Source organism: Aythya ferina (genome assembly GCF_964211825.1).
Source record: "Aythya ferina genome assembly, chromosome: 2".
NCBI classification, from domain to species: domain Eukaryota; kingdom Metazoa; phylum Chordata; class Aves; order Anseriformes; family Anatidae; genus Aythya; species Aythya ferina.
The window spans coordinates 155042697-155070304 of record NC_140297.1 but is presented as its reverse complement, the minus strand read 5'-3'; the positions used below and the strand labels follow the sequence as shown (position 1 = coordinate 155070304).

At 38.1% G+C, this 27608-nt stretch overlaps 1 long non-coding RNA gene across 1 annotated transcript in view; it reads right to left on the bottom strand.

The window, feature by feature from the left end:
• The window catches only part of LOC311433219, a 67900-nt gene that overhangs the window by 32445 nt on the left and 7847 nt on the right, over positions 1 to 27608 (bottom strand). The window contains exon 2 of the long non-coding RNA XR_014690613.1: positions 21971 to 23174. This is a non-coding gene — a long non-coding RNA (uncharacterized lncRNA). The remainder of the gene's footprint in view (positions 1 to 21970; positions 23175 to 27608) is intronic.

Sequence of the window (27608 nt, the reverse complement as noted above, 5' to 3'; positions counted from 1 at the left end):
AGAATGGTCAATGTGTCACTGAAACAAAAATATAGAAATTTCTAGTGGTGGCAGCATACGTTTGAGGCAAATATTTCAATACCCTATGGAACTAAATGAAAAACAGAATACTTCAGACAATTCCAATTGTTTTTGACTTTTCACCATTACTCCATCCAAATGAGTTTCCAATATAAATTTAAAGTCTATCTGAAGGGATTTAAGAAACAGGAGGACGGAATGGGAGTGCTAAAGGGGTCTGCTATCTTTAAGAGGAACTAAGGAGTTTGTAGCTGTGTTAACCTTGGCTTTTCCCTCTTTTTTCATTTCTTCATAGTTTGTAACTTCCAGTGTAGTCTGTGCTGGGATTATATGCAGCATCTGCAGCTTGTTACCTGGTAACTGGAGCCCCTGGCAGACATTCACTTAAACCAAAAAAGGAGATTACTGTCTTTACCCCCTCTCCACTACTTGAATATTACCCCTGAATATAACCAACCTCTTCACTTAGCCTTTGAAAAATTTCATGAACAGAAACTACTTAAATTCAGACAAAATGACCTGGGTTAACTACAGTAGTTTGTTAGTCTTAACAAACCTGGTAATTTTACCTGGAATGAATTAGAGAGCATTTAATTAAGATTCTCTGACTGCAGAATTTGGAGGGATGTAGTCTCAACCAGCTGAGCAGTAATGAGCAGTTGAGAATTACAGCCTTTTCTAACATCATAGCTCTATCCAGAAAAAGGCAGCTGTCCTCCATCTGAATAATCTCAGCAGTTTAAGAAGGAATGAATACAAATTGCAGAACTGTAGGCAATATTAGTGTCTTCTTAGTATAGTCTCATATTGGTTTCACTTATACCATTAAGAAATAACATACTACTAAGAAGAAGCATATACATGCCATACACTGTGAAGAAATTGTATAATCACAAGGATGTGGTGGTAGTGGGGAGAAAAACAAAAACACTAGTGAATATAAGTAGTACTGTGTGAATAGTGACACAAATGTATAAGTTTTAATTTTAAACTGATTCCTTCCTTGGGGTGCAATGTGTTTGACTCACCATAGGCATCTATTTCCATTTAGGATTCCATAACTTATATGCAGTATCCACAACGAGCTACCCAATAACCAAATGTGGTTGAAATTTAAGGCTTCAAGTAAAATTCATTTTTTATATTGCTGTGAAAGTTTAGTTTTGTTGAAAGTGGTTCTCTTAAGCACTGTTGATTGCCAGCTTATGTTTGTGGTTCAACAGCAGTTAAGAGATGGCAAGGGCCTGGTGCTGCTATAGATAATGCAGTTACATGTGCAAGATAGCCTCCCTTTTTCAGAGAGGCAAATGGGGAGACATTCTCTCACTTGAAGCCCAGCTAGAATAGCTAAAAGTGAGCAGTTTGAATGTAGATGCTTGAAGAATAACTAACTAAATAAATAAATCTGTATGATACAAAGTAAATGTCTCCTCCAACAAACACACTAGAGCAAAGATTTCCACTTTCCCCTGGTTGTATATATATCTGTTGAGCCACTGAACCCTGATCTTGGGCTGATTTACATGACTGGGATAGCCAGTTCTGCTTATAATGTGTTTAGCAACTACACAGAGGGATGAAGTGAAAAGCAAAGGCAAACATGAGAAGAAATGGTAGGATTCAGTAGCATGTCAGTACCAGTTTTAATATTGGAAAGTACAATAACTGCAATGTTCTGGGACCCTAGCATTTTATAACAAAGAACAGAGATGGACTCTATTTGAGATTCCTAACTTAAAGCAGAGAACAGATGATTTACTTTTTAATATCTCTATGTAAATGAAAGAAAAACTGTGTTACTAAGGAGGATTTCAGTTTTGGAGACATATTTAAAGGTCTCACACAGCCAGTAGTCATTACAGTTCTTGAATATACGCATGTATAGGTAGGAACTTTTTTTTTTTTCTTTTTTTTTTTTTCACTAATGGCATCATGCTTAACACAAGCTAGCTCTATTTTGGACCTCATTATATGGATAAAGATGAATAAATTGCTGGATTAGTATCTGGATGTTGCTTAGAGACTAGTGATTATGACCTGATTATATTGAATATAAGCAGATAAAAGATAGTCCCAACCATTTTTTATTTTATTTTTTTTCCTTTTACTGGTTGTAAGATGGTCCTGACCACCAGTTCCTAGGAAACCATCAAGCTTCAAACTAGTGATCATCTTGTCTTATAAATTATATATGGAGTTTCATACAAGCTCAAGTTCCAAATTAAGAAGAATTAAATGAAATGGGAAATGGAAGATGGAAAAAAAAAAAAAAAAAAAAAAAAAAAAAAGGAAGGAAAAATTCTGAAAAAAAGGGGGGTTATGAAGCTTTTTTTTTGGGGGGGAAAATTTTGTTATTTACTTGATAATTAATGATTTCCTATTTTTAAGGAAAACAGTTGTTTTCTAGAAGTTTTATTTTGTTAGTAGAAAAAAAGGCAATCATTGGAAAATAAAAACGAAAATATATCAAAAGGGACAAAGAGACATAGTAATCAATACTAATTTAAAGTAATTAAGGTGTAAAAATTATAAGAAAATACAAAGTAAAATTAATGACTGAAATAAAAAATAAAGACTATGCAGGAAACAAATTCTGAGCATAAAGCTGCTTGGTACAGATGATATTAATAACTGTTGAGAAAAGGCAGAGATTTTGTTCTACAGTTGGGAAAAATAAAAATTATAATAATAAAGAAATGCACTAAACAGATAGTTTTGACTTACTGTAATCGAAGAAGTCTACATTAAAACCCAAGGCCTTTATAATTGTACCAAAACAACTAATGGAGTTTGTTGAGCGGATCTCTGAATATTGAATTAGATATTTATTCAGGGATATAAAATAAGAACATTCCCAAAGCCCGGAGAATGGTAATGTTTGCAGAGTATTCCAAAATAAAATATGCACGTGAACTGACGTGTTGAATGCAGGCCTACTAAGTAAGGAAAACTGTGACAGAATCATAGAATTATTTAGGCTAGAAAAGACCTCCAATATAACGAAGTCCAACTGTTAACATAGCACTGCCAAGTCTGCCATTAAACCATGTCCCTAAGCACCACATCTACATGTCTTCTGAATACCTCTCCAGGGATGGTGACACAACTGCTTCCCAGGGCATCCCATTCCAATGTCTCACAACCATTTCAGGGAAGAAATTTTTCGTGCTACCCAATCTAAACCTTCCCTGGCACAACTTGAGGCCATTCCCTCTTGTCCTATAACTTGCTGCTTGGGAGAAGAGAGTGCCCCCTAGTCTGCTGCAGCATCCTTTGAGAGGGAAGTTTATAGAGTGGTAAGATTTCCCTTGAGCCTCTTTTTCTCTAGGGTAAATAACCCCAGTTCTCTCAACCATTCCTTATAATACTTGTTCTCTAGACCCTTCAACAGCTTTGTTGCCTTCTTTGGATATGCTCCAGTACCTCACTGGCCTTCCTGTAGTGAGGGGCCCAAAATCGAACACAGTATTTGAGGTCTCTTTAACAGAGAGCACTACAGAGGAACACTCAAATTCACATTATCACTCAAGGTTCATATTATGAACAAATAAAATACAGGAATGCAGGTAATTTCAGTAAAAACAATATCCTATAATACAGGTCTTATGAAATAAGACTCCTTATCTAATGAGATGATGATGGGGGTTGTGCTCAGCCCCCACAGCCCCTCTTGGCCACTCCTTCCTCTTCATCCGTGGCCCTGCTCCAGCGGGGGCCCTGCCCTGGGCTGCAGCCTTTCAGGAACACCCTGCCCCCGCGGGGGCTCCCCACGGCCGCAGCTCCCTCAGGAAATGTCCCCCTGCTGCGGCATGGGCCCTCCCCGGGATGCAGGGTGGAGATCTGCTCCAGCAGGGGTTCTGCAGGGCTGCTGGGGAATCCCTGCTGCCTGTGGGCCTGGAGCCCCTCCTGCCCTCCTCCTCCTGGGGCCTGGGCCCTCTGCTGCTTCTCCCTTGCCCTGGGCCTCCTCCTCAGCCTGTACCCACTCTGCCCTTTCGGAAATCTGTTTTCCCCGAGGTGCCGCCAGCTTGGTGCTGGGCTTAAGTAGGCCCTGCCATAGGGCTGTTAGAGCCTGCTGGAATTGTCTGGGTCTGGCACAGTGGAGCCCCAGCATCTGCATACAAGAGGCAGCCCCCTCTGCCGAGAACCGTGCACAGACACAACATAGCAATGGTTCACTGAACCCTTTTTTAAAAAAACAAAAACAACAAAAAAAGAAAACATACTGTAACAAAAGTTACAATTAATTGATCACTGGAAGTTGGGGGCAGACAAATCCAAATTAGAAATCCAGATCTAACCTGTTAACTGAGTGATTAACTGCCAGAATGAAGTGCCTGGTGCTGATTGTCTCTCTGCTGATGTCTTCAAAGCAAGAGTGGATAACTTCCAGCCACACATAAATTATACAGTAGTCTAACACTTACTGTTACAGTCTGATTTAATTTCCTATACACAGACAGATTAAATTAAAAATCTTTTTATCCTGGTTTTGTAATGCCTGAATCTGCAAATAATGAATTTAAATTTCCTTTTTTTTTTTTTTTAATTATTATTATTATTTTTAGAAAAATAGGTAGGTGAAGCAAAATATTCATCAGGGAATTATAAAAGTAATAAAAGACTGGGAAAGAACTTAAATACTGTTATAAGTGCGCAGGCTGCCTGTCTATCTGTGGCTTTCTCTCATGGTCGTTTCTTGTCTGTGTCCCCATGCTTCTGTGTCTTGTTTTGATAGATGAAAGTTCAAGCAGTGAAACACACTGTCAGACTAAAACCATTTGTCACAGAAAGCTAGCATTGGTCTGTGTATAGATATCAGGTCTGAGTCATGTCTTTTCTTTTGACAAGGATGTCAGTGCTATTTGTCACAGACTTGTTTATCTGCCAGATCAGACTGCCATTTTGCTAGCCTGGGTCAGCGCATAAGAGAAGCAGCTCACCTCCAGTAACACTGTCAAATTGCCCTCAGCATAAAGACGCCAAAGCTGGTGCTTTTGTACTTTTTAACTTAAATGAGACAGAATCATAGAACTCATCATAAAATGGCTTGAGTTGGAAGGGACCTTAAAGTTCTCCTAGTTCCAACTCCCCTGCCATAGGCAGGGATGCCAGACACTAAATCAGGTTGTCCCATCTGGACTGGCCTTGAACACCTCCAGGGATGGGCCATCCATATCTTCTCTGTGCAAGCTGTTCCAGTGCCTGACCACCCTCTGAGTAAAAAATTTCCTCCTAATGTCTAATCTAAATCTCCCCTCTTTTAGTTTAAAACTATTCCCCTTGGTCCTATCACTACCCATATAAGAAGTCACTCTTCATCTTTTTTTTTTTTTTTTTTTTTTTTTTTTTTTTTTTAAAAGCCCTCATTAAGTACTTAATTAAGTACACTGAGGTCTCCCCAGAGCCTTCTCTTCTTCAGGATGAACAGCCCCAGGTCTCTCAGCTTTTTTTCATAAGAGAGGTGCTCCAGCCCTCTGATCATCCTTATGGGCCTTCTCTGCACCCACTCTAACAGGTCCACAACTTTTTTACAGCGGGGACCCCAGACCTGGATGCAGTGCTGCAAGTGAGGCCTCACAAGGTCAGAGGGGAAAAATTACCAGCCTCAACCTGCTGGCCACGTCACTTTGATGCAGCCCAGGCTGCAGATCGCCTTCTGGGCTTCAAGTGCACGCTGCTGGTTCATGTTGAGCTTTTCATCCTCCAGAAGCAAGACCTCCTCTGCAGGACTTCTCTCAATGAAGTCTTCTACCAGTCTGTACTCATGTCTGAGATTGCCCTGACCTAGGTGCAGCACATCCCTTGCTTCTGTTGTGTCAACTACACCACTCAGCTTGGTGTCACCTGCAAATTTGCTGAGGGTGCACTTGATCCCACTGTCTATGTCACTGATAAAGTTATAAAACAGAACTGATCCCAAGACAGACCCCTGAAGGAGACCACTTTTTACTGGCTTCCACCTGGATGTATAACTGTTGACCACATAGAATTGTTGACCTGAACATAGAACCGTAGGCTGCAGCTATCAAGTGAATTCCAATTGCATCAATGATGCGATCAGGAAGAATAATTTGACAAGTCCTGCGGGGCCATACAGGATGTCAAAGCAGTTCACCTGTTAAAAATCCATTGAAAAAATGTACAGATGCATTTAAAATTGTTTTTATTTTTGTTTCAAAGAAGAGATATCAGAAATGACCATTTTGTTCTTTCTTGTATTTTTATGTTTTGGCACATCTGGTAATCAAAGCACACTTTGGTTACTGACAGCTTATGCAGTTGAACAGTGGCTTTTGGGCATGGAGATTTGTCCTTGCTTTGATCATCATGGTAACAGAGAACGGAATTGCAAATGTCACCATGAATGGTTGGATCTTGTCCCATTATTGGATTTACAAACATTAATGCATTTTTTGTATTATTATTATTATCTGAAGATTAAAGGATTTAAGGAAGGATTTATATAGTTCTTTTGTTCTCTGAAGTCTTTTGTTGCATTTCAAACATAAATTACATAGACAAGGGCAGAAGACATCAGAAACATCCCACAAAGTAAAACTACAAAGGCTGCATTTGAACTGGAAAGATAGACTACTATGCAAGATAGACTACTATACAAGAAGGGAGTGAGGAAGAGCAGATATATATTTCAAATCCATCAGACTGTTCTTGGTAAGTGCTATTATCACTGAAGATTAGTTTCATTTGTAGATCTGCTGTAAGTGATACTTGTAAGTTCCAAAGTGTACCAAATAGTTGACCATTTATATGGCAATAAAACATAGAGATGAGAAATACTGAGTTTTGAATGCTATTAGTGAAATGGATAAAATAAAATGGCATTTCCTCCTTCTTACACAAATATTTCTCCATTTTCATGCTAGATTTTAACTGGAAAGCTAAGTTCTAAATAAATTATTTTCTTTCTAATATCTTTTAATTTCAGAGTATTTTTCCACAGACTTTCGGGCTTCCTCCACTCTCCTCTTTCTTGTGAATGATTTAGTACACATACAAGTAGGCTTATTAATAGACATACAGAGAGGTCTATTATTTGAGCTATCTTTTTGATAGCTCAATAGAAGAGATATATAGAAAAGATACCCATTTAATTTTAGCCCAGAACCCTGTTTCTGCGCATTGACACAAAAGAGATTAAATAATATCAAAGTATTGATATTTCAATCCTTTGTGTTACAGTCTTAGTGTTCCCAACAAGACTGAAGGAATATTACGCGTTTTTGTGGAAATACAATCCACAAGATCATCCTATAAGTCTGAAAGGTCTGAGGATACCTTCATTCAAACTCGGTGAAGTCAGTCATATTGCATGAGTACAAATGAATGTAGAATGTCCCATAGCTTTTAGGACTGTTCTCAGCTTAACACAACCAAGCCTTTCAAGCTCACATCTTATTCTTGACACCACACCATAAAGAGGTGCAGGTATCTCATTAATTTTCTTGCAGCCAGATGAATTTATTTTTGGTGATTCTTGCTAAAAGAGCAATATCCTCCCTGATTATTTAAATAATTATTCTCTTCCCTAACATATTTCACTTCCTCTCCACCCCTGCAACTGTTAGTTCTTCAGAACACAGATGTAAAATTTATGAACTTCATAATTAGCCTGAGCAAGTAACAACACAACCCTTTTCTGATTTAGTATATTAACTGTTTATTTATTTATTTATTTATTTAAGTGTTTTTGTTTTTTTTTTTTTAAGTTTTGTTTTAAGCAATCCTCTGCCAATGAGTTTTCTTATAGAGGAGGGAAAAAATATCAAGGAAAAAAAAAAAAAAAAAAAAAAAGGAAAAGAAAAAAAAGAACAAATATTTTTTCAGTTATTAACTGAATTATGGGGGAAAAAAAAATCAAATGATGTTGTACTTGCATTGGAATGGTCTTCATGTAGAGGAGGAAAAAAGGACTTGCATTGTGTTTATCCCATAGTGACTCGGGCTATTCAGCAACAGAGGGGAATTCCTCTGACCCAGACTTACACCCTTAGTCTTAAGAAATTTCTAAGCACAACATCTTGGAAGAAGAACACATTCTAATTAAAAAAGTTTCCCTTGAGATGAATAAGCATTTTCTGATGATGAGGGAAAACAGCAGGAAGAAAACATTTTGCTGAAAAGCCCTTCTTAGCAAACATTTGTGCATGGGGCTCAAGTAGGTTAAAAATCCTGCTGACATTTCTTGCAGAGGGAAGAAAGGAACATGGAAATGCCAAATGGACATACCAATAAATTTAATGCTCATTATCTCTTTAGTGCAGAGCAGAGTTTGTTTGAGAACTGGAACTCTAGGGGGTAACCAAAAGAATGGTAATGGACCTTCAGGACAAAATCTGATTCTGGAGATCATTGGACAAAGTTTCCTTAAAATACTGTGTTGAATTCCCTTCCAGTTTGGAAGGGAAAAAAAATGCTGTAATGTAAATGCTTTTTCATTTACACTGTAAAATCACAATATGAAATCACATGGTAGTCCCAATTCAAAATTCAAAGTTTTCACACCATAGAAACCAGAGTACTGAGTGCACTTGCAGCCTTAGATGAGGAAGGGAAGAAGTAAAGGAAAGAACAAATCATGGGTTCAGATAAGGATAATTTAATTAAAGGAAAAAAAATAATTATTAAAGAAAGATTATTATTAATCAAACAATTTAACTAAAGGGAAAAAGGCAAAGGGGAAAAGGAAGGGGAAAGGGGGAAAAACAAAGGAAAAAAGAAAAGTAAAGGCTATGTGGAAGTGCAGAGGAAAAAAAATTACTCTCTACTTCCCACAAATGAGTGATGCTTGACCATGTTCTTGAAGCAGGGCCTTAACGCACGCAGCCGGTGTTCGGGACAGATGTTTTCACAAGGAGAGCCCACCCCTCACCTCTTCTTCCTTTTTCCACCTTTTATAGCTGAGTGTGACATCACATGGTATGGTATATCCCCTTGGTTGGTTCAGGTCAGCTGCCCAGGTGGTGTTTCTTTCTCACTTTTTTGCCCACCCTCTAGGAGGGTTAGAGATGCTGTGCCAGCACTGCTCAGCAGCAGACACAACACCGGTGTGATGCCACTGCTGTTCTAGCTACAAGTGCAGAGCACAGCACTGTATGGGCTGCTGCAGGGAAAGCTAAAATCCCAGCCAGACTCAGTACAGTAATGATACACAGTTTAAAGAACCCCAGAGTTTCAGGTTTAAAGTATCAGTGGCTCAGGAGACGACTTAATTCACCATTATCATATCATGGAAGCATAGAACAGGTGACAATGACACTCAGTCAGTATGATATGCAAACACTGTTAAAGGCAGGCACCTGAGCTCCTGTAGAAAGCCATAAAAGTGGCCTTTCTGTAATCCAGGAAGCTCAATACACTGTGAAAATTTGTTTTATTCTATTTTGAATTTGATTCTGGAACCAAACTGGAAGAACACAGAAAATGAAAGCAGGATTTAGGAGGCAGGCATATGGATAGCAAAGTTAGGAAAAAGGATTCAATCACTGAAAAGAAGAGATGAAGTTGCCATGAGAACTTGTCTAATATAGTCCCTTCCTCTCAGGTGGGCCAGCCTGAGGACATCTATGACTTGCTAATGTAAACTGGTGTCAAAAACTGCTGAAAACGAAGATTCTAGCAGAAGTATTCATAAACTGCAGTCCTCAATTTCTTACTTCAAATTAATATTTTTTTATTTATTTATTATTTATTTATTTATTTGGCAATGGTGAGATTTGTATTTTACTTGTCCTTTCCCTTTTAGATCATCTTCCTCTCTCTCTCTCTCTCTCTCTCTTTTTTTTTTTTTTTTAATCCTGTTTTAAGTATTTTTTTTGCTTTTCTCTAAACTCCCCAATACCATAATACACTGAATGACTGCCTCCCTTGTCTTCTCTACAGCATTCCCCTTATTACAGTGCAGTTTAAAACGGCATCTCATTGCTGATTAGAGTTATGTTTTGATCAGTAATAATGGATACCACGAAAAATCACCTGATGACTGTGCTAATAGAAATTGCTGCCAAACACATGTGATGTGACAAATCCTTAATTGTTGTATTTGTCACCAAGTGATACCTGTGGCAAACTGTTGACAATTGCAGTGAGCAGCCTGGGCTGACAAGGAGTGAATCTGTGCAATGCAGTGGTCAGTCTGTTCTTTCTGTGTGGGCAGGAGCATTACCCTTTCTGTCTGACTTAATGCACCTGTAATGTAATGAACCTATTTAACTGTGAGACTAAGTGTAACTGTCATCAGTTACCAGGTTTTGTCAAGTGCTTCAGGCAAGACACAAGTCAGACAGACCTATGATCTAATCCCTGGTTATCAGGATCTGTAATACATCTGCTCACTGAATACACAGTTGTGGCTCTTTGGTATGATGTTTCATACTGCATCTCAGTCTACTTTTCATCTTATTATCAGATTGGCTGCTAGGTGAAATCCCTGTCCTACATTTTTACCTAGTAATTAAAGAAAGATAACAATTTTCACTGGTAGTTTTCTTATCTGACTATAATATTTAAGTGTGATATTTAAAGTTTCCAAATAGTCAAGTTTACTGAAACATCAGTTTCTTGATATATTGTGAGATATGCAGAAATACGCTTCTCCACAATATGGTAGTTGCCATCTAAGGTTTAAAAACATCTCTGGTGTAAATTTTAATAAATTCAGCCTGACTTTATCTTGGAACAATTATATCACTTGAGGCCTAGAGAAATGATTTTGTATAGCTTAATAGCGGACAAGTTACCAGAGCCAGGAGCATTCATATAAGATAAATTTTAGTTTGATTCAAGCCAATAGATCGAGCAAGAAAGTCCAAGACAATTAAATTGTTGCACATCCATATACCGGAAAGACTTTGTATTTCATGGCAAATATTGGAGCAGTTTCTCAGACAACCTCAAAAGATAATGGTAACATGCATTTGTAATGCCTGACATTACACGTGGTAGTACATTCCTGGTATGAACTGTCACAGGAATTCCAGACAATATTGATGCTGACTGTTAAGGACCTATAGTAGATACCGCATATATCATGGAGGAACAATGCTGATACAGGGCTTAAGATCTGGTACACAACTAGCATTAAAATCCATGTTTATTGAGCTGTGTTTTCAGTTTATAACAGGATACCTAAGCATGACCATTAATAGAGGAAAGCAACATGAGGGTCTGAGAAAGCACAAAGCATTGCAAGGCTCTGGATGGAGCAGATGCAGCTCAGTTTCACATCAAGAATGCTATTTTCATAATCTCCTAGTACAAGTATGGCCAAGTGAAATGGGAGTAGTTTTTAAATCATTAACCTTTGTCCACAGATTGGGCAGGAATAAAAGTGCTTGTGAAGTGGTGCTGTGTTAAGCACTGAAGCCTTTTATGCTCTGCCACGTACAGCATTTTTGGATTTATACAAGGAGCAGTTAATTCTTCATACTGATCTGAACCACAAAGGTGGGGAAATGAAAAGCAGAACAAAGATATTCTTTGCTGTGTTTGTGTGTGGTATTGCATCCCTGCCCACAGAGAGGATTTATTAGTTAGGACACTATTCACAGCAAATATAGATAGGCTCCTTGTAGGTCCTGCTGGGCAAGACCATATAACACTGTTCAGTATCCTATGGGCTTTTACAGGTTTCCACGGAGTCAAAGATCTCTGTATTATGCTTTTTTTTTTTTTTTTTTTTTTTTTTTTTTTTTTTTTTAACCCCGTATGAATGTATTCACATGCGGAAATAAATAACTTTTAATGGCATCATCCTGTGGTTCAGTAACTCACTAAGATTACTCAGCTCCTTTCTGAGCATCTCTGACCCTCTGGAAATATTCAGAATTTGCTTTATTTGCTGTCTCAGCTGGTTGAACAGTTCTCATGTCGTATTCCTAGACCGTACAGAGCTCTTTGCTGTCATCTTTGCCCAGCCATGATACATCCTTTGTAACCTTCTGTCTGCAGTGATGATAAAGTGAATAAATTCTGGAAGGAGGAGTGGAAGAAAGTCAGAGAGGTCACAAAGGATAGACAACACATTAACTGGAGTTGCGCAACACTGGCACTGTAACGTAACAAAGTTAATAAGGTATAAAACCTGACTACTCATTTTATAAGCAAACTCTTCCTGGTAATTAAACCAATAGAGCAGAGAAACTCAATTATGATGATCTGTCACCATGTATACACAGGTCCTGGGGATGCCAGACAGCTTTACACAGCTACAGAAGGCATTTCTGGATGTGGGATCTGATGGTCTTCAATAATAAGCTTATCCATAGCACAGCCAAGCTCTTCCCCCTGATAGCAGTAAAATCCTGTACAATTTGTATATGTTCAGGAACATTGAAATGCAGGAGAAGACAGTCACTCACATACCGACTGGAAGAGTAAGAAAACCTGAAAAGGAAGAAACCTGAACTATTTTAAAAGTACTGATACTGCTGTAATTGTTATAGCTCTTTTTCATAGGCATGATATAGTACTTGGTATTACATCTGCCCTCATTGAGAGGACAGAAGAGCTGACAAACATACTGTGTTAAAGCAAAATTTTCTCCAGTGTGAAAGCAATCCTAATCTTTGCTAATATTTGCTTCAGCGCTAATGGGAATAGGGAAGCTTTCTTGCAAGAAGACTTAAGATTATGATTATGTCTCTATATTAGGTCAAGGAAATGAACTTGGAAATGCCAAGACCTGTTTATTGTCCCTGTTATAAATGTCTTGGTATCAAATGAGTACACCAAGGATGAATGTTAATCATAAAAACAAAGTTATTAGGGACTTCTTTGTCCCTGTTCAGAAATACTGACCAAGTCAGGTTATTCAGACTTAAAAACATGTTGGAGTACACCCTACAGCTCCTAAAGTCTCAAGAAAGAAGCAGATGGGTTCATCTGTCAATAACAAAACAGAAAAATTGTGTGGCAAAGTATGTATTTCTATGTTTTTGTTTTTGTTTTGTTTTGTTTTGTTTTAATTTATTTATAATTGTCTGAATTAGTATTATTCAATAACTCTTAATGAAGCACAAAATACCAACAGACATGTTTATAACTGTAAAGCATAACTCAGAAAATGACTTTAACAATATACTGGATAAGGTGCACTGTCGCTTTTGCTGACATAAAAAATGAAGATCAGTATGTATTCAAAATACAGCTGGAGCACCTGTTGTACAGGGACAGGCTGAAAGAACTGGGACTATTTAGCCTGGAAAAGAGAAGACTGAGGGGAGACCTCATTAATGTGTACAAATATCTGAGGGGAGGCTGTCAAGAGGATGCAGCCAGTCTCTTTTCAGTTGTGCCCAGTGACAGACTGAGAGGTAATGGGCACAAACTGAAGCACAGGAGGCTCTGCTCAATATGAGGGAGCACTTCTTTACTGTGAGGGTGACAGAGCACTGGAACAGGTTGCCCAGAGGGGCTGTGGAGTCACCTTCTCTGGAGATATTCAAAATCTACCTAGATGTGATCCTGTGCAACATGCTCTAGGTGATCCTGCTCGGCAAGGGTGTTGGACTAGATGATCTTCAGAGGTCCAACCTTGGCCATTCTGTGAAAAGAAAGTGGGTATTTTTGTTTGGTTTGCTTTATGTTTATCTTTTTAACCGTCTAAGTGGATCGTGGAATTTATGTCCAAAAGTTGCTATATATTATTTCAGAATGGCTTAGACAAATTCATGGAGGACTAGTCCAACAGAGGCTATTAAACATATTTAACTCAAGAATTTCCTAAACTTCAAACTGGTGATGAGAGGGACAGCATGGAGGAACAGTTCTTCTTCTCTGTTTCACCTAGTTTTATACTCTTTACTTAACCATAAACTACCCATCTCTTCTAAAGAAAGAGGTCCATGGTCAACAGTTTCAGCACAACCCAGCATAAGAGTTCTTCTGTTTGAAATGAGGAGGCTTCAGTCACAAGTATTTGTGAATCATTTACATTGTGGCAAACAGTGTATAAAGTACTACACTTAAAATCTTCTCTTGGGTCAAAAGAAGAACCTTACATACCAAACTAAGAACTTAGCATAATTAACATTTAGAATCACGGAATCGCAGAATACCCTAAATTGGAATGAACCTACAAGGACTGTGGAGTCCAACTCCTGGGTCTACACTGGACCACACAAAAATCAGACCGTACTTCTAAGACTATTGACCAAATACTTCTTGAACTCTGTCAGGCTTGGTTTCATAACCGCTTTCTTGGGGAGTCTGTTCCAGTGCCCGACCACCCTCTCAGTGAAGAACATTTTGAAGAACATTTTTCTAAGATCCAGCCTGAACCTCCCCTGATGCAGCTTCATGCCATTCCTCCAAGTACTATTGCTGTCACCAGAGAGAAGCGATCAGTGCCTCTTACTCTGCTGTACCTCATGAGGAAGCTGTAGGCCACTATGAGGTCTCCCCTCTTTCTTTAGGGTGAACAAATCAAGTGACTTCAGCCACTTCATACATCTTCCCCTCTAGACCCTTCACCATCATCATAGCCCTTCTTTGGACGCTATCAGTTTTTTTTGTCTTTCTTATACTGTTGTGCCCAAAACTGCACACAGTACTTAAGGTGAAAAGCAATCTAAACAAAGTTCAGCTGTTTTTATACTTAATTTATGATGATACTGAAACTTTCAGTTAATAACACATTTAAGACTGATTAAAAAACAAACAAACAAACAAACAAACAAAAAACTTCTAGGATCTATTCATTTTCCTGTGGTGTTATTCTCACCTGCCCAATGTCCATTTGTGTCCAAGGGTGACCAGCTTCAGTCGTCCTCAATAAGACTATTGTCTTTCATTCTTGCAGTAACTCACCTAGCACTTTACTGTTTTCTAATGTTGCATTGTGCTTTTTTTTTTTTGTTTGTTTTGTTTTCTTTTCTGTAATTATCCCTAAAATCTCTTTCACCTGACTCAGTTTTTATTTATTTATTTGAGTGCTTGTATATCCTTTTAGTCACCAGTAGCTGGCCACTGTGATTTCTGTGTAGTGCTTCTTGTGAAATACTTGGCTTGCACTCATCTAAAGCCTATATTTTTGTTCTTGAGTCATAGTTAGTTCACCCTGCACAAAGTACATACTTGTTTAACTTTACTTTTTCATGAAATCTAGGTAATATGCCATCCAATTCCACAACATTAAAGTAAAGCCTAAAATAAATAAATAAATAAATCGGATAACACTAACCTGATAGCTAGACAATTATTGCCATAACAAAAAAGTAGCTAAAACCAGTGCAGGCTAAGACAAGTCCAGATAAACCATGCAATCTTGCGAGGTCAGGTCAATGCAAAGCCTAAGTTTTTTTGTAAATAATAGCAAAATAGTATATAGTAGTCCTAAAATTAAAAAAAGCTTACTCCTAATTGCACTCACTTTTGCCTAGATGTTAAGGAGAAAGAAGAGGTGATAGAACTAGTAAAAATTCAGTAAACTTAGACAAGAAGAGAACAAGTAGTTTTTCTCTATTTGTTTTCTCCTCAGTAAATGACTTTGAATCAATGCAGATATCTGCTTTTGCAGTTGAACTGCTTATGCTGTTCAAAAATGCATGCCTCTAGAATTGTTTTCACTGTTTTCCAATGAAGCATATTTAAATGACAGCATGGATTCTCCTGTTATTTATATGACATAAATCAGGAACTGTTCTGTGATGTCAAGGAAAAAACTGCTGTGAGCAAGTGCTGAAGAATCTGGGAACAGCATTTAAATGTAATTTTTTCAGTGTATTCTCGATTTGTATTTCCTGCTTTCTGTTCACCAAACATTTCATTGTTCTTTAGGATATGGGACATATCTGTCAAGGGCAATGCTTTATTCCTAAAACAGTAAACATATTGACCAGTACTAAGAATCTTGTAAGACAATTTGCACCACATTATCAGGCCATGAATCTCCCTTTCCAAGAATCCATATTACAAAAGAGAAGTTTAAACAAAAACATGGCATTGTATTGATTTCTTGGAATATAATATACACAAAAGTATGTCTGTACACAAAGGCACGTGCACATGCAAACACATAGAGTTGCATAAGAACTATGCAAAATATCGATGTTTTCTCAGATGAGCTATTTTTCTATCTTATTTGATAACAGTCCTATCTGTATGAAATATTGATTCTTAATCAATTAAAAACGTATATGGGTCTCAGATTTCTGTTACAGTCCACAACTTTTTTTTTCTTTCATATTATATAATAAAATAGGATTTCTAACTACATTATATGTAAGAATACATGTATACAATTATACAGTGGCAGAATATTTTATTGAAAAGTGGTTAATAAGTTTCCCTAATCCACTGTAGTCAGTAGCATCCATGTAAGACTATGTGTGCAGTAACATAAATAACATTCATGTCTACTTTGGCTTCTGAGACATAGTGGAAGATCTTTTGTTTATTATTAGACTTAATTATGACTGTTCTCATAGAACCATAGAATGGTTTGGATTGGAGGGAATTTTAAGGATTATTTACTGCTAAATTCCCTGCCATGGGCAGGGATACCTCCCACTAGACCAGGTTGCTCAAAGCCCCATCTAATCTTCCAGTCAGTGGGAACTTCATTGGATTGCCATCACTTCTCAAATATGATGGACAGTGGCTTAGCAACTTCATCTGCCAATTCCTTCAAGACCCGTGGATACATCTCATTAGGTCCCACAGACTCGTGCACCTTTAAGTTCCTTTCATGGTCTTGAACCTGATATTCTACAGTGGTCTGTTTTTCATTCTCCCAGTCCCTGCCTTTGACTGCTGGAACTCCATAAGAAGTGGTTTTCTGTTACAGAAGGAAAGATTCTGCCTTTGAGAAGAGTCTTCTGTTTTGTTTTGTATTGTTATGTTTTCAACCATCTGGTTTGGTATTATGCAAATCAAGACTGTCACAAGGGAGCATCTGTAGGTATTCTACCTTCTATGACTTTGGTTATCAAAGTTTTATACTTTGATAAGGATGCACTACACACATGCTAAGATATATATTTTTCAAAATATTTTTTAATATTTTTTAGCTGTTTGTAGTTTTGATTCTTCCATATTTTCCTGCTGCTTGCAATATTTACATGACATTTCTTTCCTTCAGAGGACACTACGGTGTCAATTACTAACTGGTGTCTGTAACTTTTACATGAGTTTTCATGGGACTTGCATATTCTTACTGAAAATTCAATACATAGCAATGCAGAAAAAGCTTATACTGGAATTTATCAATAATACATTAGGGTAAAAGGACTCAAAAGGGATGATTTAAAAGGATTGACTCTCATTTATAATGCAAGTATTAACAGCTTTTGGACCTATCCTAAGACTGAGGTCTTCTTAGCAAGTTAATGTCTATCATTAGTCTTGAGCTGCATAATCCACATTATGAAACAGCTGATTTGAGCAAGAGAACTATTTTATTTTTGCAAACAGAAAAACATATTTTTTAGTTTTGAAGAGTCTGTCCATCATGGTCAATTTTGGAATGCACCATACTTTTTATTATTTTTTAAAGCTAATTTATACTGGTAATTTGTATTTATTTTCCTTCTCTTCTTTTTCCTCCCTTTCTGCAAAAAGAAGATACTTTTAGAGGAAAAGATGTGGAAGACAAGTCATTTGGAATGTGTGAGACTGGAAATAGAGCATTTTAACAAATTATTCACTCTTTAGGATAGACCTGCTTAAAATTTCTACAGGATTATGACCTTCTGTTGATCTAAGATTTGCCTCAAGTGAAATTAAAAGTTGAAAGTTACTTAAATGTTGTTAATTTTCTGTTTCTTTATGGATTATTCCTTAAGCATATAGCTGTGCAAGAAACCCAAGATGAAACTTGCTTATACTTACTCAAAAGGACCCTCAGAACAAGTTCTTATCTAGATACAATTATGTTATTTATTTTAAAAACAAACCAAATAAAATAAAATAAAATAAAATAAAAAAAAAAAGAGAATGTAATTAAGTTTGAATCATATTTGCCTTCATTATTAGAATCTTTATAAAATAATGTACTTTTCTGCCCAACTGCAGATGTCAGGTCTCTGAGATTCCCCTGTATGTGAGTACACCCTTTTGCAGCTGATTTCTTCAGGGGTAAATAATACTTGAAGCAGACTAATAGAGCTGTCACGTGCTGTTTCTAATGCAACTAATCTTTCCATTAGACACAAGGCATGAGAGCAGGTTTCCAAGACTTTTTTACCAAAATATGATGCCACCACTTGATCTCTGCTTTCAGTTTCCTTATTTGACTATCCCTGATAGCAGTAATTAAATAGGAGTTAATTTTTATGGCAAATTACTGATTGTTGGTTACACTCTGCCTAAAAGTTGATGATATCTGGATGTGGTTAAAGACAGCTTTTTCTCCCCAAGCCTTTGGTTTTTAAACCTAGAAGCCAGGCTCCTAAAGCATTTAGCCATCCTTTAAAATATTGCTTGTGTTAATCTAATAACAGACAAATGTGTAATAAGTGCAAACTATTTCTTAACTAAAACTCAGAATTCTAAACAGTTCACTTCATTAATTTCTAAGTACTTTGGTACCAGATAATCCCTAAACTCATTGCAAAAGATAGATATACATCAATTCTGTAGTCAGAGAAACTGAGTGTTTGTCTGCATGAAAGGTCATTAAAATGTAAATGTGTGCTTCAGCAGTTACAGACCAAATTTCCATGAATTTATAATGATGTTATAGTAAATGGTACCATGTATGGCACAGCTTCCTTGCTTTTAAAGTTCTTAGGAATGAATGGACTTCTGTATTCCACACGACAGCAAACCATTTCTACTCTGTTGCTTGAACTCATTGGTCCTAGGAATTGCCTGAGCACACCTGAAACACAGCTCCCTTCTTTCACATTAGCCTAATCCTTTAGCAAATACCCAGGCAGCATCCTCAAGATAATCCACATGAAGACAAGGACATGCTTCCATACAATCTAAAATTGTAGGATTTTCTACAATGTGGTTTCATCACAAACTACACAGTTAGAGCAGCTGAAATGTCAGCCTTGTGGATGATCAGCAAACTGATTCTTAAAACCATATATAGGTGTCTTGAGTATGAGTAGCTGGATTTAAGCAGGAGAAAAATATTCCTGCAGACCTACACAGAGTCAATGTCAGCTGTTCCTATGCCATTTGCAGTACAGTAAAAGTAGGCAACTACAGTTCCAATTTTAAATCAAATTAAGTAGCTCCTTTTTACAATCACAATAAAATTCTCTCCAAGTATTTCAGGTACCTGAGTAAGACTCACAATTACTCCAACACAAAGCTATAATGAGAATGAGTTAGGCTTGTATCCTTTGCAATCATCTTCAGAATGGATTCCATTTAATGTGATTTTCTATTCTCATTACAATCTTTGTCAGACAAAAGCATCAGAATTTTAATGAACAGTACAGTATGTTTAAAAACTATAAACTCGTAATGGACTTATAGAGAATTTAACCTTTTAAATATTCTGGACTCATGTTACTTCCCTCTCCTTACAGAGTTCAGGAGATACCACCAGGACAGAATAAAAATGCTAACAGCAGAAAGACATGAATTTTAAAAGGAAAATGAGGGTAACTGAAATGAAGAGCATGTAGCAAAGGATCCAGAAGTCATGGTCCCTGGATATGTGACTTTGGATAAATGTAAGTTAATATTTTCAAGAATCGGTGGAATCCCCAAATCCACAGAAGGCAGTTGGCAAAGTTACCTGGTGTTTGGAAGTCCTAAATATATTGTCACCTCTTCTAGGTAGGAACTGATTGCTTATCCAAAGAAGGCAATGGCCCTCTCCTGACTTCTACTGAGTTTGTGTCCATTAGAAACCAACCTACAACAGAAATCCCAGGACTAGGAACTTGGGTCTTGTATGAAGAAAATCTCTGAGACAATGTGAACTGGAACACAATGTACATTAAGACTGCTATCCTTTTTCCTTCAAAATGTCTTCTGAATGAATCTTGGCATGTTTATTTAAAATGTAAACATCTATAGGAAAGAAATAAATCCCAAAATATCAATTTGCAATGAATTAAAAAAAAAAAAAATGTGTGTAAGCATGCTGATTAGAATCTGGCCAACATTATCCCAATTTCCCAATTTACAAAAAAAGATATGAGAGAACACCCTGGAAAATATAGACCTATTAGTTTAGCTTCAACACCTGGAAAAAAACTATGGAGAAGATTATTCTGAATGCCACTGAAAGGTACTTAAAGGATAATGTAATCTTCAGGCACAGTCATGTGGATTCATGAAAGGAAAGTTTGGTCTCACTAAATTGCTATCTTTCTATTACCTACTTAGTGGTTGAAAGGAAGGAGGTGGATGTAGTTGTTCTGTATTTTAGCAAGGCTTTAGATACTGCCCCTCTCAGTATCCTTCTGGACAAAATGCTCAAATTGAGAGATGAACAGGAACACTGAATGCTGGGTACAGTGGGGCTCAACCTATAATTACGTTGTAGTGAATGGAGCTATACCTGGCTGATGGCCAGTCCATAGCAGTGTTCCCCAGAACTCAGTTCTAGGGCCAGTTCTGTTCAATAATTTTACCAATGATTTGGGCACAGGAGTTGAATACATCCTTAGTAAAATTGCTGATGATGCTAAACTAGGAAATGCTGTTGACTCTCTGGGGGAATGTGAGTCTTTACAGAGGGATCTAGATAGATTGGAGCATTGGGGCATCAGCAACGGAATGAAATTTAACAAGGACAAATGCCAGATTCTGCTGGCAATGCTCTTCGTAATTACTGTAGTTTAACTCAGCAGGCAGCTCAGTACCACACAGCCGTTCAATTCCCCTTCCCCTCCTTCTCAGTGGAATGGGAAAAAAAAAAAAAAAAAAAAAAAAAGTAAAAGCTTGTGGGTTGAGACAAGGACGGTTTAATAGGATAGAAAAGGAAGAGAAATTAATAATAATAATAACAACAACAACAATAATAATAATAATAGTAAAAAGTTTACAAACCAAGTGATGCACAATGCAACTGCTCAGCACCCTGTGACCTATGACCAGCCTGTCCACCTCCTTCTCTAATGAAGGATCCCAGCTGCCTGGCTTCCCTGTCAGGCAGGAAATTTTAGGCTATTGGCCCCACTATCCCTGCACTGGAGCAGCCAGGTGACAAAGTGCTCACCTGGACAATGACTGAAGTCTTTTTGCATATCTTGTAGCTCACCCTGGGATAAAGATAGGTAGTTATTGATGCTTTTATGATATTTTCCTCTTCATTTCCTGTTCCTCTGATGGCCCGGCCACTTCAAAGTAGCCTGGTTCATCTTATTGTTCCTCTCCTGTTTGAGTAGGATTTCCTTTGCTTTCTAAACAACCTGACTTTCTCATCCACTGTTTCATCTTGCATATAGGGGCAACTGATACTGGCACAGTGTCGTGGTTCTGCTCGAGTGGGCAGCCGAGCTCCACCACAGCCGCTCTCTCACTCCCCCTCCTCAAAGAGGAATGGGGAGAAAATATGTGAAAAAGGGCTCAAGGATTGAGATAAGGACGAGAAAATCACGCAATAATTATTGTAACGGACAAAACAGACTCGGCATAAGGAGATAGTAAGATTTATTGCCTACAACTAACAAGCAAGAGAAGTGAGAAAACAAAGGAAAAAGCAAACCAAAAGCACCTTCCCCCCCATCCGCCCTCTTCCACCTCCTTCCCCCAAGCGGCGCAGGGGAACGGGGGAATGGGGGTTATGGTCAGTCTACAGCACTTCTTCTCTGCCACTCCTTCTCAGTCACTCTCGTCCCCTGTGCTGTGGGGTCCCATCCACGGGATGCAGTCCTTGATGAACTGATCCGGCGTGGGCTTCCCACAGGCAGCAGCTCTTCCAGAACTGCTCCAGATATGGGTCTGTACCACGGGGTCCATCCCTCAGGAGAAAACTGCTCCAACCTGGCTCCCCTACGGGCAGCAGCTCCTGCCGGGTCACCTGCTCCTGCGTGGGCTCCTCTCCACGGGCTACAGGTCCGGCCCGGAATCTGCTCCGGCAGGGGTCTTCCACAGGCGGCAGCCTCCGTCGGTGCAGGGCCACCTGCTCCACCGTGGTCTCCTCCACGGGCTGCAGCGTGGAACCCTGCTCCACCATGGTACTCCATGGGCTGCAGGGGGACATCCTGCTTCACCATGGTCCTCACCACAGGCCTCAGGGGACTTCTGCTCCGGTGCCTGGAGCACCTCTCCCCCTCCTTCTACACTGACCTTGGCACGTGCAGGCTGTTTCTCACTCCCTTGACTCTCCCGGCTGCTGTCTGGCGCAACGTTTTTTTCCCTGTCTTAAATATGCTCTCACAGAGGCGCAAACAACATCGCTTATCGGCTCAGATCTGGAAAACAATGGGGCCCTTCCCAAACATGGGACAGCTTCTAGATCTTTCTCACAGAAAACACCCTTATAGCCCCCTGCTACCAAAACCTTGCCACGTAAACCCACTACACACAGTTTAGTTCTCTGGTCCAGAAAATTAATTCTATCTTCACCAAAACCAGGATGCTAACCAGGAAGTTGTTGACTTTCTTTGCCACAAGGACCTAGTGCTGAATTATATGCAACTTGTTGTTCACTGGGATCCACAGTTCCTTCTCAGGAGACCTACTTTCCAGCCAGTTGGTGCCCAGCTTGTACTGATGCCTGGAGATATTCTCTGGATCCTCTGGTGCAGGACTTGGCTTTTCTCTTTGTTCAACTTCACAGATTTCCTGTCAGTCAATTTCTCCAGCCTGTCAAGGTCCCTCTGAATGGCAGCACAACCATCTGGTGCACAACTTACTCATTCCAATTCTGCATTGTCTGAAATCAAGTCTTTCCTGGAGCATTGTTATCCAGTCTTGTAAATTGCCTTGTAGCTTTGGCAGCATCAATTAGTGATTCTAGAAAATATCAGGATTCCATCCAAAAGTCATTTAAGTGTTAGATTCTTGAAAAAGCATCTTCAACAACAAGGTGGGATAGCTTGGCTACAACTGAAGAACATGCAGTTTTCAGTAATTTATGATAATTTGAGGCCAACCTCCAGGGGACAACTGCTTTATTGTTCTGACATTTTTTCATACAAGCCAGTGATATTTTGGGCAAAACACACTGATTTTAGCAGTCTGTAGTTTTTGGAAAAGTCCTGTTAGCTTCAGCCTTTCCCCTAGGAAACAATGGGAACTGCATTAATCTTTTCTTAGTCTTTCATCTATAAATGTCAAAGGGAGAAAAAGATAACTAGTACACTAAAAGTCTTCTCTTATTCTGTGAAAATTATTTCTTTATTATTCTTGAATCTTGGGTTGTATTGTTTTCAAAGGAAAACCTAAAGTATATCTGAGCCCAAATCCTTTGAGTATTCAAACATATTGTTAGTAGTGAAATGCATTTATTCACTCATTTAGTTGTAGCTTGCAGGATCCAGCATAGTCTTAGACTCCACATTAACAGATTATCCTTATTGAATAATGTGTTTAAGAATATTTTTAAATAAAGCAAAAAATGCATATTCCCCGTCAAACACTTTAAATGAAACAAGCACATACACATACTGATCTTTTGAGTTGTGGTCAGAATGTTTGTTTATATAAATTACCAAGAACTCAAACCATCTTCTATATGGCAAAACGCACTCATTGAGTGTGTTTCCACTGATTTCAAGTGGGGCAAATTTGAAAAAAAATACCTGCTGTAATGAAAAGAGAACTCTTGGTCTTGGATATTTCCATGTTCTTCATTGATCTTGAACACAATCCTTAATTTTCAGACAAAAATACAAATACTTGTTTTCACTGTTCAGAAGACATTACCCCTTCTTTTGGCTACAGTTTTCATCTGAAACTGTTTAACAATGATTGACATTAACAAAACAACTCCTGATTTACATCCCATATAATTGACAAATTATTTCTGATATTTTTATCACTTTTTAACATATTGCATGCTTAACTAATGAAAATAGCTTGATTAACCTGATCTTAACCAGAATCCACTATACTTGAGAAATGATACTGCACCTTTTATAACTTTTTAATGACTGATAATATGCAAAGATAGTTTGAGCTGTAGACAATGAGTTGTATTAGGCTTATGTGGCAAGGTTTTGGTAGTAGGGGGACTTCTTTGAAGAGTCCAGAAGCTGTCCCAAGTTACTTAAGAAACATTTCCAGGCAGCTCCAAAAGGAACCAACCCCTGACCAATGCTGAGCCAATGTGTGTCATTAATTGCACCTATGTGAAAGCATATTGAAGAAAGGAAAAATATGCTGCACAACAGAAGCCGGGAGTGAGGAGTGAGAAAATGTACACAGAAACAATGCTTCAGACTCTCAGGTCAGTGGAGAAGGAAGGGAGGAGCTGCTCCATTGTACCCATGGAGAAACACCGCAGGAGCAGACTTTTGGCTGGACCTGCATCCCATAAAGCGGAGCCCTCAGTGGAGCAGAAGGTCTTGCAGGAGCTTCCACCCATGGGGGGACTCATGCTAGAACATTCCATTCCTGAAAGATGGACCCTGTGGTACAGACCCATATTGCAGCAGTTCTTGAAGAGCTGCTGCCTGTGGGAAGCTCACATAGGATCACTTTGGGAAGGATGGCAACCCATGGGAGGGACCCCGCATTGGAACAGGGGAAGAGAGTGAGGATGAAGGAGTGGCAGATGGTGAAGTATTATGGACTGACCACAACCCCCATTCCCCATTTCTTCTGTGCCATTCATGTGAAGGAAGTAGATGGTAAAGTTGTTTTTTTGTGGTGGAGTTTAGCTAGCCATAAGTGTGAAACCACCACAGGAGTATGAACTATCTTTATTAGTATTCAATTAGGCATTAAAAGCATGTTGTATAGAAACTACCAGTACTGGTAAGAGGCCAAAGCAGAAAAAGTTTGCAAATAAATTTTTAAACTCATTTCATATAGTCTTTCATGTAAGCTTGGTTAGATACTAACTGGAAAACAATCTTTCTTCTAACATTGAACAAGTAATTATATATGAGTAAATACTATGGGTAACCAACAAAGCAAAAGCAAAAATCTGCAGGTACATTCTTCTTGCCTTCAAATGCAAATCAAAAAATAACATTTTTGCAAAAGCTATGAAATTTCAATTTTAATTATGAAACTCTAGGTTGCCTTATAGTTAAAATTGTCAGGTATGCATTGTATGCACATCCAGTCCACTTCCATCATTAATCCCCAGGGTGGCCCAGGAAACCCTCAGCTTGTCTTCCTTGACAAAAAAAATCACTGTCTTCTCAGCATGAATAAGGCAAACTGGTTTGACACAAAAAACTGACTTGTAACAAGGGTGTCAACTAGCCTTCCAGCTCCCTTCGCAGCAATGCATTTGTTTCAGGAACTTGCAAGGTGCAAATTTCAGAAAATCCCAAAGACTCTCCCAAGCATCTTATTTTGTGACTAGGTCAATTTTTGTACTTAAACATGTTGGCTAATGTCCTAAGCTGTCCATTCCATAGACTTGATAATTCAGCTTAATTATTGTTGCATATTGTTCAGTAACTGCAGCTTCTAACAATTTAGTTTTTCAAATAAAATTACTTCAGTTGACTTACAGAGACAGAAGTAATCGATGGATATATATATATTTTTTAATGGGTTGTAAACCTCATGTAATGTGGTGAACAAAATGAGCAAACATAAAGGTATGGTGGACAGCACTTTGCTAAGGACAAATTTGGTTATGATACTTTTTTTTTTTTTTTTTTTTTTTTTTTTTTTTGTGGTTATTGTTGCTTTTGCTTGTGTTTTTCAGTAAACATACTCTCTTTGTACCATTTGTACCATATGTAACAGTTGTATCTTACCATAAGCATCAAGGTAAGAAAATTATCTTTCATTATTTAGTTGTGGAATTGAAATAGCAAGTAAATTCCCAATCCTCAGAAGTATTCAAATATAGTAATAACCCAGTATTTAAGGATGTCAATAAGAAAGCTCCAGTCCTCATATATGCAATCAATACCTCTAAATCAGGATTTGAAACCAAAGCTAAAATCTTGCCTGTAGAAAAGTTAGTATAAATTTGCATTGATTTCATTAGAGCTAGCACTACAACTGTAATATTTCCTTTTGTTGTCTCAGCTTATTTTCATTAACTGGATTACATTTGTTTAAAAATAGATAGCTGCATACAAATAACTTCTGTTGATTAAATACCAATAAACTCCAGGAATGCAGGTTGGGATTTATATTACCTAACTTAAGCCATCTAAAAGTCAAATCTAAGATAATCATCTAGGCTTATTCTACAGTCCACAGAGTCTGAAGAGTGGTTTTCTTTTAAAAGTTAGCATTCATTGTACAATGCATAAATGTCTCCTTTGAGGTATCCATTTCAATCAATTATAGAACAACCTTAGCTTATACTGTATGCCTAACTATAAAATAAATTTATTTGGGGCTGACAGGGCAACTGTTGATTTTAAAAGAATTGTGGATGCTAATGTCAACATCAGCAAAACTCAGCAGTTTAACTGAAGAACAGCTGGTACTAGACTGATGATCAGGATGACTGCAATTCATCAAAGGACTAATGAAGATCTACATGAGACATCCCTGGTACTTTCTGGAAGAGAATATGAAAAACAGGAAATAGGTAAATATAGCATTTCAAAATACACAACATGAACAGAGTGCTGCAAACAACTTAAATCTGTGTGAAAGCTCATTGTGTAGCCAAAATTGCCAATTAAAAGGGATATGACCGATATATGATAGAATATGACAGCTAAGAGCAGGATATATTAAATAATATAGGGAACGGATTAAATGTTTCTAAAGGTGAAACATAGAAAAGATCTTTTAAGTTGTGATGCAGCTGGACCTTATAGCTGTTTGGCCAAGTTTGACCAAGATGCCTTGCTGTACAAGGCATCATACTAGCTTGATATTGCAATGTATAAAGAAACCATGTGTCCATTCATGTGTTTGTCAGAGTCTGGCACCAGATGATGAGGGATAAAAAAATGATGCTGATGAAGTTACATAAGACTAGTGAGTTAGCAGATGCTCTTTAAAGCTCCAGAAGTTCATCTTCTGTGTAGCACACCTGGAGAGCCCAAGTTCCCTGATCACCTCACTAGCGAGACACAGGAAGAGTCTGGACGGAGTAGCCAGCACTAGTCATTTTCTTCTGATGATAAAACCCATGACAAAGCTGAAAGTGTGACTAGATACAAATAATATCTTTAAAGCATCTTGCGACAAACTGTTCTAAACAGATCAATAGTCACTCAGTCTCCTTTTAAAAGAAAGATTATAAAGTACTTACTATAGCAAAAGGGTAGGAATAAGTATATGTCATGAAAAAGATTTCCATTGGTAGTGTCTTCCTTGCCAAAAACCAGTAATTATATTTATCGAAAGTGAGGCTGAAATTGCATTCTCTTTCTCCTCCAATCCTTCTAAGAAGCTAAAATTTGCTAAGCCAAAAACAATTATTTAAAATTGCAATTCTAAAACTGGCCTACTGTGCTGGGTTAACCCTGGAAAATAGCAAAGCATCCAACCAGCTGCTCTCTTATTCTCCCTTCTCAGCAGGACAGGGAGAGGAAATAGGATGGAAAAGTCCATGGGTT